Below are 12,994 nucleotides of genomic sequence, written 5' to 3'. Positions count from 1 at the left end.
GAAGATTACTAGTGTACCCTCTAATAGGTACATTTTGGCGCCCGTTATGGGGTCAAGTCGAAAGCTCTAAGAAGACAAATTGAATGACCAGTTAGACAATGGTGACTACAAGAAAGACTATAGTTGAAGACCCCCGGTTTGAGGAGGACCATGTCAAAGTGGTCGATGAAACAAATCTCTTGGAGGATGTACACCAGTTGAGGGAAGAAATGGAAGCCATGAGACAATAGAGAGAGAAAGATGCGAGGGAAATAACTACTTTAAGAGAAGAAAATGTTGCGTTGAGAAATCAGGACCCCTCTTGGAAACCTTCCGAGCCTACTTGAATGCAAACATAAGGGTCGTTTCACTCGCTCGGATACCACATTTCTCTTTCTTATGTCTCAAGTATCGCCCTTGAAAATTTCCCCTAGGCAATTCAAATTGTTGGTCAACCTATCCACAATGCCTCGGTTGGAGCACACCGCCACCCTTTCACTTTGACAATCATGCAAGCTCCACTCCTTGACCATTGGAAGTCCCTCCCCTTAGACAAATATGACGACACGATAGACCCCGATGAGCATGTCGATGTCTTCCTCACACAAGTGACGCTTACCACAATCAAAGATGTCACTTTGTGCCGAATCTTCTCGACATCATTAAAAGGATGAGTAATAAACTAGTTCACATGCCTTCCCCTTCATTCCATTAACTCTTTTGACACGTTGGTCTCTTAGTTCACTATCCAATTTGCCACCAGCCAGCCTCACCAACTGACTTCCCTGGCTTTAGTCAGCATTCGACAAGACAAAAAGTAAACACTCTGGGCCTTCATGGATCGATTCAACAAAGTGACCTCAGAAATCAGGGACCTCAACCCCATGGTAGCTCTTCACCACCTCACTCCAACTCTAAAGCTGGGGCCATTTGTTAATAGCATTTGCAAAAAAAAACTAGTCAACATGGATGACTTCCGCCATCGTGTTGATAAATACATGAAAATGGAGGAGCTCGCTAAATTTCGCAACCAAGCTCGGACCGAGGTTTCCACAAAGGCTGAAAAACTAATAGAAGGTTCTTATCGGGACCAAAAGAGTTAGTCCCCTATCAGAAACATGCGCAAGGGCTGAAGTATTCACATTATACCCCATTGAACACCAGTTGATTAGCCATACTTGATCAAGCGCTCACGTCCGAAGTCTTGGCGGTCCCCAAACAAGCCTCTACTCCCCTTATGCCAACCTGACCAAGTCATGCAAATACTACCGCAACAAAGGACACTCCACCTAAGAATGCACAACCCTTAAAGACAAAATTGAGGACTTGATCAAACAAGAATAATTTCAAAACTTCATTAATCGACCTACCCCATCTTGGCATACGTATTGCTCCCAGCACCATGGTTAATATGGGCAAGAGCGAACGGATACGTGCCCCTATAGGGAGCGCAGTCAGTCGAAGGAGAGAAGAGAAGAGGAGCCTCAAGCACAACCTCGACGAGTTATCAACACCATCATAGGTTGGTTTGCAGGTGGTGGTTTTACCTCTTTAACTTGAAAAAGACACTTGAGAGTTGTTCAAGCTGTGCATTTGATGGAGAGGCGCCACGACCGAAGAATTCCAAATATCACTTTCACAAAAGCCGATTTTAAAGGCATCAACACGATCCAGGATGACCCTATGGTGATCAGTGTTGAAATCCATAACTGTAGCGTTTGAAAGACATTGGTCAACCAAGGGAGCTCGACCGACATTCTCTATTGAAATACTTTCAAGTAGTTGGGAATCCTGGAAGCTGAACTAGTTTTGTATAATGAGCCCTTAGTGGGATTCTTGGGTGAGCGTGTGAACATGAAGGGGTATATCAAATTAACCACCGGGTTTTGCTTCAATAGAGTCAAATATAAGGACATTCTGGTAAAGTATATGGTAGTTCATGCCAGTACATCTTATAGTATACTTCTCGGAAGGCCCCCCCCCCTTGAATAAATTGGGAGCAATTGTGTCTACTCTTCACCTGGCAATGAAGTTTCCAACGAAGTCAGGCTAAATCATCACTATACATGCCGATTAGAAAACGGTAAGAGAATGCTATTTTGCTAGCCTTCAGATATCCCGTCTAGATGAGGACGAACCATGCGAGCTAAGAAGAGTCCATGTGGTAGCATAACATGCTCAGGACCAACTGTCAATCATAGATTTTGACCCAGGATTAGAAAAAGACGAATGGGTCAAACCTATCAAAGACAAGCAACCTTTTAATGTTGGGTCGGTAGAATCCCAAGTTACTTATCTTGGAGCTAACTTGTCAGGGCACGAAAAATGGGCAATCGGACAGGTGATCCTAGAAAAGGAAGACCTATTTGCATGGTGCCCTTCTAACATGCCTGGAATCAACCCCAACTTTTTATGCCACAAACTCTCAATTTGTAGAGAAGCAAAGCCAGTCGCGCAAAGAAAAAGAAAGATAGGGAACAAAAGAAAAATGACGATTGAAGTCGAAGTTTCCAAGCTCTTGGATGCCCGCTTCATCCGTGAAGTACACTACACTACTTGGTTGGCCAACATTGTCATGGTCAAAAAGTTGAATGGGAAATGGCGGACGTGACTTCACAAGTTGTCTCCCCTCCCGAGATAACTCTCGGCTAAGGATGTGACTTCATAAAATTTTTTCAAATCTTCCCTTCCGAGATACCTTACGGCCAAGGATGTGACTTCATAAATTGTCTCCCCTCCCGAGATAACTCTCGGCTAAGGATATGTATTCATAAAAATTCTCATCTTGCCTCCTGAGCTCTCAACCAAGGACGTGACTTCACAAAAATTCTCCCCTCCTGAGATAACTCTCCATGAAAATAAGGAAAAATAACCTATTGAGAAAACCATTTTTCGGCCAAAAACAATGCACACATCTAAATCAAATCCTCACTCACACTCAGTCGGTCACGCAGACACTCTCGACCAATCGTTCAACTTGGTAAAACTTTCAAGAGCAAATAATTTTTAGGGATAAAATATTTTCATTAAGCAGGCACTATCGGCCTAAATTATAAAGGAAATATCTAGCTAAAAGGCACTATCGGTCTATGATTACAAAAAGAAAAAAGGGCCTCATCGACCCTAGCATCTAGAAGGATGACCCCAGCGACCCAATCCAAACAACAAACCTAAGAGTCCACATCAGGCTCCTCTCTTTGGAATGGGCCCTCTTCTTCCCCAGCAAGTTCCTTCTCTTCACTCATAGGACTCGGCTATCGACGAACGATGAGGGCCTCGACATTGGGTTGTTCATTAGGAGGAATCTGGGTCAAGTTCACTAACAACCCATGATAGAAGTCCCTCGTAATGTCAAAATGAAAATCACGAGGGAACTCGCCGAAATATCGGGCTTGCCAAGATGCTTATGCAAAGTCTGCCTTATGTTGTGATAAAATTTTCTTTCAAGCCCTTTCCCGGTAAGACCCATAAGACTTCTTCTCGGCTTCCAATTCCCCCTTTAACCGAGATATGTCACCGGTATCTTTGGCAGTTGAGTTCTCAAGCTTCTGGACCGACAACGTCAAGTCTTTATTCACTCTATGCAACTTGTTTATCTCAGCCTCATACTTCTTACTACTTGTAAGAGCATCCGTAAGAGCCACCAGGGTCTCTTGCATGGCTTTCTCTGAGTCAACTAACTTCTTCCGAAGCTCCTCGGCCTTAGTGTTGGCTCCATGACAATGCTCTAAGCCAAGGCCAAGGACTAGGCCTATAACTCGCAAAAGTAACTCCACTTGTGAGTAGAGTTAAGTTGGTCGAGGAACGCATGTCCCTCTTCTGACATCAGGTCATGGCTCAAGTGGTCTTGGGTGTTGACCTCAGCAACCAAAAAGCTTGGGCCGACCAAAGCATGAGGGACGACAAAAGTAGGCAACTTTTGTTGCTTCATATTTCGAGCAACCTCTTCAACCATAATGTTTGTGGTCCTTTCTCTTCTCGGATTGGTGCCGACGCGAATCCATGGAGCCCTTCCCTTCCCCTTATCTCATTTTTTTGTCTGGGGAAGCACAACGTTGGCCGAAGGGGGGATAGCATTCTCACTCGACCTCACTTCATTCATCACCCCATCAACAATAGCCTCACACACTCGATCACCAATTAAGTTACGAATGTCCAAGTCATCGCTTCTACAGCTCGCCATGATACCTGTTGAAAACGAGTCAAAATCAATGATAACATAAGTAACTTAGAACAATTTAACGAAAGACATTATACCGATTAAGTCACGGTATATCTCCAATGACTTTGGCAACCTAACCAAGGATTGGCATGGCAAACACTGAGGCAGGCGCAGGAGAAAGTGGATGCTAGTCTTTCGGGGGAAAGATATGAATTCGGCATGATATCATATTTACGAGGCACTCTAGTCTAGTAAAAAGTGTTGAGATTCAGATTGGTGAATCAACTCTCATCTGGTGAATGAAGGTTTTGATGATAACAAAATATGGATCAAAGCTGACCAAGGACATCAACAAGTCAAAAACAAAGTCAAGAAGAAATATGACTATTATGTTGTGTAATAGGAGTAGCTCATAAATTGTATTGTTTTGTTGAGCTTATTTTTGATGTGTGTGCTTTGTGCATGAGCTAATCTTTATCTAATCTGATTAAGAGTGAGTATGATGATGTGTTTGAAACTTAAGAAGTTATTTTGAGACATAAAACAGAGTTTTGAAAGTTGACTCAAAATAATCGATTATTCCAGCAACAGGTAAAAAGGATACCTTGCTGCAATAATCAATTATTTTTGAAATAATCGATTGTCCCAGGAATCACTCTTTGGAATAATCGATTATCTTGCAAAATAATCGATTAAATTGTTCTTGGTTGATTTCCAGAAATCATGAAGAACAAAATAATCGATTATCCTTTGAAATAATCGATTATCTGGTTTTGAAAATGTTATAAATAGTTCTTACATTTTGAAACTTCAGAACAAGATAGAACAGAGAATCAGAAAGGGAAAAACGTGATTGTGAAGTCATTGTGACCTTGGAGAGTTTTCTTTGTGAAACCAAGTAAAACGTTTTTTTGAAATGCTTTGAGGAAAGATCATCATCATCATCAGATTCTTGAAAAGAGAAAGATTAAGATTTGCTTCTGAATTCCAGGTGAATTCGTTCCTTAATTCTTTGTGAATAATTGTAAATCTTGAGTAGGTTTCTCAAGTGGTAAGGAATTCTTGTAGTGGGTTTCTACAAGGGGTGCTTTCTTGGGGTCAAGAAAGTGATTATCTTGAATGTAGAAGTGTATGCATGTAAAACTTCTTCATTAAGATAGTGGGACAAATCTTGATCAGGTTATGATTGAGGACTGGATGTAGGTCACATGTGGAGTGGCTAAACCAGGATAAAAGACTTGTGCAATCTTCTCTTACCTTTATCCTTTACTTTGAGTATTCTTGATTAACATGTTTGTATGCATAACATTGTTTTAAACTGAATCAAAATATTGCATATTGATTGTTCTTAACCTTGAAGTTTATCAACGATTATTCAAGAAAGCATATAGGATTCATTCTTCATTAACAAGTCTTTAAGGAACTTCTTTGAAAATTCATATTAGAAAAGTTTGAATTGAAATAAAGATCCTAAGAACTCTGAAAATTTTTAAAGTGTCATAGAATCCAATTCACCCCCCCTTTTGGATCGAGCCATTCTTTTCTAACAATTGGTATCTAGAGCAAGATTCTTGAGTGTTATTCAAAATTTCAAAAATGGCCAATAGCAACCTACCTTATGGTGGGGGTGTGTCTATTCGTAGACCTCCTGTTTTCAATGGTGAAAACTATGTCTACTAGAAATTAGGATGAGAATTTTCATTGAAGCAATTGACATTGCTGTGTGGGATGCAATTGAAAATGGACCCTATATCCCTATGACCAAAGATGATGATGGAAAGAGAGAAAAACATTGGAGTGAGTGGAGTGATGATGAGAGGAAAAGAGCCCAATATGACTATAGAGCAAAGAACATCGTTACATCTGCATTGTCTATTGATAAATTTTTTAGAATTTCACAATGCAAATCTGCTAAAGAAATGTGGGATACTTTGCAAGTCACTCATGAAGGAACAAGTGATGTAAAGAGATCTAGAAAGCATACTCTCATAAGAGAATATGAATTGTTGAGAATGAACAATGCTGAATCAATTTATGATTTTCAAAAGAGATTTACACACTTGATAAATCACCTTGTTGATCTTGGCAGGAAATTTGAAGAAGAATTAAATTTGAAAGTGTTGCAATGCTTGGACAGATCATGGCAAGCAAAGGTGACTGCCATAGAAGAATCAAAGGACTTGACTTCATTGACCCTTTCTACTCTCTTTGGGAAGCTAAGAGAGCATGAGCAAAAGCTGCATATATTTGAGGAAAATGAACAACAGGACAAGAAGGGCAAGGGAGTGTCACTAAGAGCCTTGAAATCAGTCAAAGGAAAAGAGGTGTGTGAAGAATCGGGCTCCGAAGATTCTAAAACAGAGAACTTCAACTTGCTGGTGAAGAAGTTCAGAAAATTTCTAAGGAAAAAGAGGAATTCCCCCTACAAGTTCAATAAGAAGACTAACAAGAAAGAGGAAGCAAGTACATCCTCCTACAATTGCTTTGAATGTGGGAAACCGGGACACCTAAAAACTGAATGTCCAAACCTCTTGAAGAAGCAACAAGAGGAAAAAACAGCAAAGGAAAGAGAGCCTACATTGCTTGGGAAGACAATGACTCAAGCACAACAAGTGATGAATCTGTATTTGAAGAAAATAATTTGTGTTTGATGGCTGGAGCTGACCTAGATACAATAGTAAGTGATTCTGACCTTGAATCTAATTCAGACTATGATCAACTCCAAGAAGCTTTCATTCAAATTCACAAAGAAGTTGTGAAATTAGATGCTTTAAATTCAAAGCTTAAAAACAAGCTATCATGGTATGAAAATGCTTTAATTAAAGTTGAACAAAAGCTTGAGGATTTGAAAAAGGAGCATGAAAATCTACAAACTATTTTCAACTTTAATGAAGCTCATTGTGAAACCTCCCCTTCTTCAAAAGGTGTTTGTGAAAATTGAAAGACTTTGGAAAAGGAAAATGCTGATTTGAAAATTACCCTTGCAAAGTTCACAAATGGAAATACAAATTTGAATATCATTTTGGGAAGACAAAGAAATAATTTTGATAGAAGTGGACTAGGCTTTAATCAAAGCATGAACATGCCATTAAAATCAAAGAAAGGAGTTTTTAAGAAAAACCAAGTTTTCAGAAAATATAAAAGAAATTTCATTAGACAAACAACTTGCTACTATTATTGTTAGAAAGGTCATACTATAAGGAATTGCTACTCTCGGAAGTATGGAGTTCCAAATGGAGAAATGGTTTGGATTAAAAAGAGCCAAAGGATGAGAACTAACCATCAAAGACCCTTCACATGGGTACCTAAATCAATTTTCTGATCTTTGTTGTAGGAATGCTTGAGGGCCAAGAGATTACTATGGTATCTTGATAGTGGCTGCTCAAGGCATATGACTGGAGATCCTTCAAAATTCTCAAGTCTGAAATTGAAGAATGAAGGGTTTGTTACTTATGGTGACAACAACAAAGGGAGAATTCTTGGTCATGGTAATTTTGGTAACTCCTCCTCCCTAACATTGATTGAGAATGTATTGCTTGTTGAAGGGCTGAAACATAATTTGCTGAGTATAAGTCAACTTAGTGATAAAGGTTTTAAAATTGAATTTGATAATACTTGTTACTTGATCTATGATAAAAAGACAAAAGAAATCAGATTCATTGGAAAAAGAATTGACAACATATACATGCTTGACTTAGAACATTCAATAGTAATTTCCAACACCAAGTGCTTAATAACCAAAGAAGACAACATTTGGATTTGGCATAGGAGAGCTGCACATATACACATGGATCACTTAAAACAAACTTAGTAGAAAGGAGTTAGTGTAACACCCCGAATTTTTTTACTAATACTACGCATAATTATTATTTATTTTTGTATTTATAAAAATTATTTCCTTATAATTATTTTGATTAATTAAATGTGTTTGATTGAATTTTTAAAGGTTTTTAATAATAATCATTTATGAAAATTATTTTGTATAATCTTATTAATTATGGTATTTTGTTATAATTATTATTTAAAGAAAATCATGTTTTAAATTGTATTGATGTTTTATTTTGATATATATATATATATATATATATATATATATATATATATGTGTGTGTGTGTGTGTGTGTGTGTGTGTGTGTTATTTATTTATTTATTAATTAGCAAACTTGGATTTTCATAGTTCTGGAACGGGCCGTTCCACTTTGGGAACGGGCCGTTCCGGATGTCGTTTTTAAGAACATGTTATTAACTCAGAACGGGCCGTTCCACCTTGGAACGAGCCGTTCCAAAAACCCCAGAACGGGCTGTTCTGGTTTTGGAACGGGCCGTTCTGGGAGAGGCTTTTGTACATATTCTATGTGCCCAGAACGGGCCGTTTCGGATTCGGAACGGGCCGTTCTGGCCGCGGCCTGATGCCTATAAATAAAGCGTTTTGCACTCTCTAAAACTCATTTTTTCATTTTCTTATCTTTTTCCTCCTTTCTCTCTGAAGACGAAGGGGAACCTAGAGGGGGTGACCAACAAGATTCGGCTCTGCTTATCGAGGTAAGGGGGGAGTGAGAAACCTCGCTCTGGGTGTGGGATTGTATGCTGGGTAGTGGGGTTGGCCCCCAATCCTGTGTTTGTTGTATGTCATATTTGTCTTGTATGTTCCAATTACTTAATTAATATGCGTGTATGAATAAAAACTTGTTTAGACTATGATTGTGGAATTTGGTACTTCTATGGGTTCCTACGGGAAACCCTAAGGGAGTGCATTGATGCTTGTATGAGTAAATTAATTGTGATAATAATTATATACGTGAATTGTCTTATTTTAAATGTTTATTGCATAAATTAGAACGCTCTGTGGGTTCTTGAGAGAACCCTATGAGCAGCAGGCAAAATAGGAATGTTTTCTGTTTTGCTATCTGATTGCTCTATTGTATTTCTTGTTGAATGTAATGTATAAATATGTGTTTAATTTATTAAATAAACAAGTTTTGATATGAATTAGAGTGCTCTATGGGTTTCTACGGGAAACCCTATGAGAAAACAGGCAAAATATAAATGTTTTATGTTTTACCTTCTGAGTTTTCTGTTGTGTTTCTTGATATTTGCTGCGCGTAAATATGTGTCTAATTTATTAAATAAACAAGTTTTGATATGAATTAGAGTGCTCTGTGGGTTCCTGTGGGAACCCTATGAGAAACAGACATATTTCTAATAGTTTCTGTTTTAGCTTCTGGTTATTCTGTTGTATTCATTGTTGTATGAGATGTATGAATATATGTTTACTTTTGCAAATAGATGAGTTCTGATATGAATAAAAGTGCTCTGTGAAAATTGTGAATATGATGTGATAATGCGAATGTGATGATGAAATGTAATGATGAGATGTGATGATGAAATGTAATGATGAGATGTGATGATGAAATATAATGAGGAGATGTGATGATGAGATATGTTGAGACATGATAATGTGATATGGGAATGAGACATGAAAATGTGATATGTGTTAATGCATAGAGTCTTGTTTGACATGCATCATTTGCATAAATGTTTTAAGGGTACGATATGGAATACACCGCCAGAGAAGGCCCCCTAGTGTAAAAGCTTTGGGGATTAGTCCTTGGGGATAGCTCGGTTTGGAAGTCCCAGTCTCGCCCATTGTGTGCATGGGATGTATCTTGCGCGGCTTAGCTATCCCGACGAGACTCTGGTAGTATATCCTTCTAGTGAGAGTGCGTAGAGGGTGTGACCCGGCATGTACTCCTAGACTACTCTTCGTGTATTGCTAGCGGCAATATGCCATGTGATGTTTTACTGGCGCCACATGCATGATAATGTGAAGTCCGTGTCCATGCATGTACATCCTTATTATTAAATGATGATAAATTACTATTTGTATGACTTGGATGATTGAATAAACTATTGTTGTTGATTGATCTATGAGGAAACTGTATTGTTTGTGTTTGGCTATCCGGTGTGCGTTCCTACACCGTGAGCCAGAGTGAGATGTTTCTCACTCCCTTCTTTTGTGTTGTTTCTCTTGTTTGATATACAGGTGATCATCAGCGTGAGGCTGAGGATGTTGGTGATGAAGCTTAGGCTTCTATGTTGGGTTTTGCTCTGATAGGACATGTGACATCGAGACATAGATAGGATTAGTTTAAAATGTTCTTATTAAATTATTTTGGAAAATTCAGTTTTATTTCTTTGTAATTTTACTGGCATGTTATTTGGATTAAGTTTATGAATGTGAACTCTTTACCCTTATGTTGTTGGAGATTTGATCGTCTTATGTTGAATAATTGTATTTTATTTTATTTATTTTTTATAATTACTGTATATGTATGTTGGGGTAGAGGGTGTCACAGTTAGTGATAGGATTACCTAAACTCAAGTTTAGCAAGGACAAACTATGTGATGCTTGTCAAAAGGACAAGCAAGTGAAGACTAGCTTTAAAAGAAAAAATCAGATTTCAACCACTAGACCTTTACAATTAATTCACATGGATTTGTTTGGTCCTTCAAGAACCATAAGTCTAGGTAGGAACTACTATGGGTTAGTTATTGTCGATGACTATTCAAGATTCACATGGGTTATGTTTCTTGTAAATAAAAATGAAGCTTTTAATGCTTTTAAGAAATTTGCCAAGCTTGTCCAAAATGAAAAGAACTTAAACATCACCTCTATTAGAAGTGACCATGGAGATGAATTCCAAAACATTTTGTTCCAAAAATTCTGTGAGGAGCATGGCATTAATTGTAATTTCTCAGCACCTAGGACACCTCAACAAAATGGAGTTGTTGAAAGGAAAAATAGGTCTCTTGAGGAATTAGCAAGAACTATGTTGAATGAGACCAAATTGCCAAAATATTTTTGGACTGATGTTATTAACACAACTTGTCATGTGTTGAACAAAGTTCTGATCCGGCCCATACTAAATAAAACACCCTATGAAATCTAGAATGGGAGGAAACCTAATATTTCATACTTTAGAATATTTAGGCGTGAGTGTTTTGTGTTGAACAATGGTAAAGAGCAACTTGGAAAATTTGATGCAAAAGTTGATGAGGCAATCTTTTTAGGATATTCTACAAATAGCAAAGCCTATAGAATATATAACAAGAGAACTCTAATTGTTGAAGAATCAGTTCATGTTGTGTTTGATGAGACTAACAAACAAGATACAAAGCAAACTGAAATAGAAGACTTGACTGATTTGCTTGATCAACCTCTATTAGAGAGTGAACCTAATGAAAAGCCTAAAGAGAGTGAATCAAATGAAACCACTGAGGATACAAGTGAAAAATTGCCTAAGGAATGGAAAACTTCTAGGGACTTATCAATGGAAAATATAATTGGAAATATTGGTAAGGGAGTGTCAACTAGAAGAGCCATCAAGAATATTTGTAATACTATGGCTTTTGTGTCACAAGTTGAACCTAAGACTATAGATGAAGCACTAAAAGATGAACATTGGTTAATGGCTATGCAAAAGGAACTAAATCAGTTTGAAATAAATGAAGTATGGGATTTAGTGCCATTACCAACTGATTATCCAATTATAGGAACCAAGTGGGTTTTTAGAAATAAGCTTGATGAATATAGAATTATTATAAGAAATAAGGCAAGGTTAGTGACTAAGGGATATAATCAAGAAGAGGGAATTGATTATGATGAGACTTTTGCCCCTGTAGCAAGGATTGAAGCCATTAGATTACTTCTTGCTTATGCTTCTATAATGAATTTCAAGATTTATCAAATGGATGTGAAAAGTGCTTTTCTTAATGGGTTGATACAAGAAGAAGTGTATGTGGAGCAACCACCTGGTTTTGTTGATTTTAAGTATCCTAATCATGTGTACAAACTTAAAAAGGCACTCTATGGCTTAAAACAAGCTCCAAGATCATGGTAAGACAGGTTGAGCAAATTTTTGATTAAAAATGACTATGTAAGAGGGAAAATAGATAATACGTTGTTTGTGAAAAAGTTTAAAAATGATACAATGTATGTTCAAATCTATGTGGATGACATTGTGTTTGGATCCACTAATGTCTCTCTATGTAAAGAATTTGCTAAGAGAATTTGAAATGTCAATGATGGGGGAGCTTACATTCTTTTTGCGGTTGCAAATCAAACAAAATGAGTGATGGAATCTTCATAAGTCAAAGCAAGTATTGCAATGAACTACTGAAGAAGTTTGGTATGGAAGGGTGTAAGGAGGCTGCAACACCAATATCAAACACATGCAATCTTGACTTGGATGAGAAAGGCATAGTTGTTGATAACTCAAAGTATAGAGGTATCATTGGATCACTTTTATATTTGACTACTAGTAGGCCTGATATAATGTTTGTTGTGTGCTTGAGTGCAAGATTTCAGGCAAATCCAAAAGAATCTCACATGAAATATGTAAAGAGAATCCTTAAATATCTGAAAGGAACAACTAATGTAGGTTTGTGGTATCCAAAAGGAGTCTCACTAAGTCTGATAGGCTACTCAGATTCAGACTATGTTGGGTGTAGACTTGATAGAAAAAGTACAAGTGGTACTTGTCACCTACTAGGAAGTGCACTAGTCTCATGGCATAGCAAAGCAAGCTTGTGTTGCTTTGAGTACAACTGAGGCTGAATACATAGCTGTTAGGAGTTGTTGTGCTCAAATTCTTTGGATGAAACAACAACTAAGAGATTATGGAACTGAGCTGAATAAAATTCCCTTGAGATGTGACAATACAAGTGCAATAAATTTGACCAAAAATCTAATTTTGCACTCTAGGACAAAACATATAGAGATAAGACACCACTTTCTAAGAGATCATGTTCAGAAAAATGATTGTGTTGTAGAGTTTGTTGAAACTAGTAAGC

This window comes from Cajanus cajan, chromosome 2, assembly GCF_000230855.2.
Source record: "Cajanus cajan strain Asha chromosome 2, NIPB_CcT2T_4, whole genome shotgun sequence".
NCBI lineage: Eukaryota > Viridiplantae > Streptophyta > Magnoliopsida > Fabales > Fabaceae > Cajanus > Cajanus cajan.
This window is presented reverse-complemented; position numbering follows the sequence as displayed.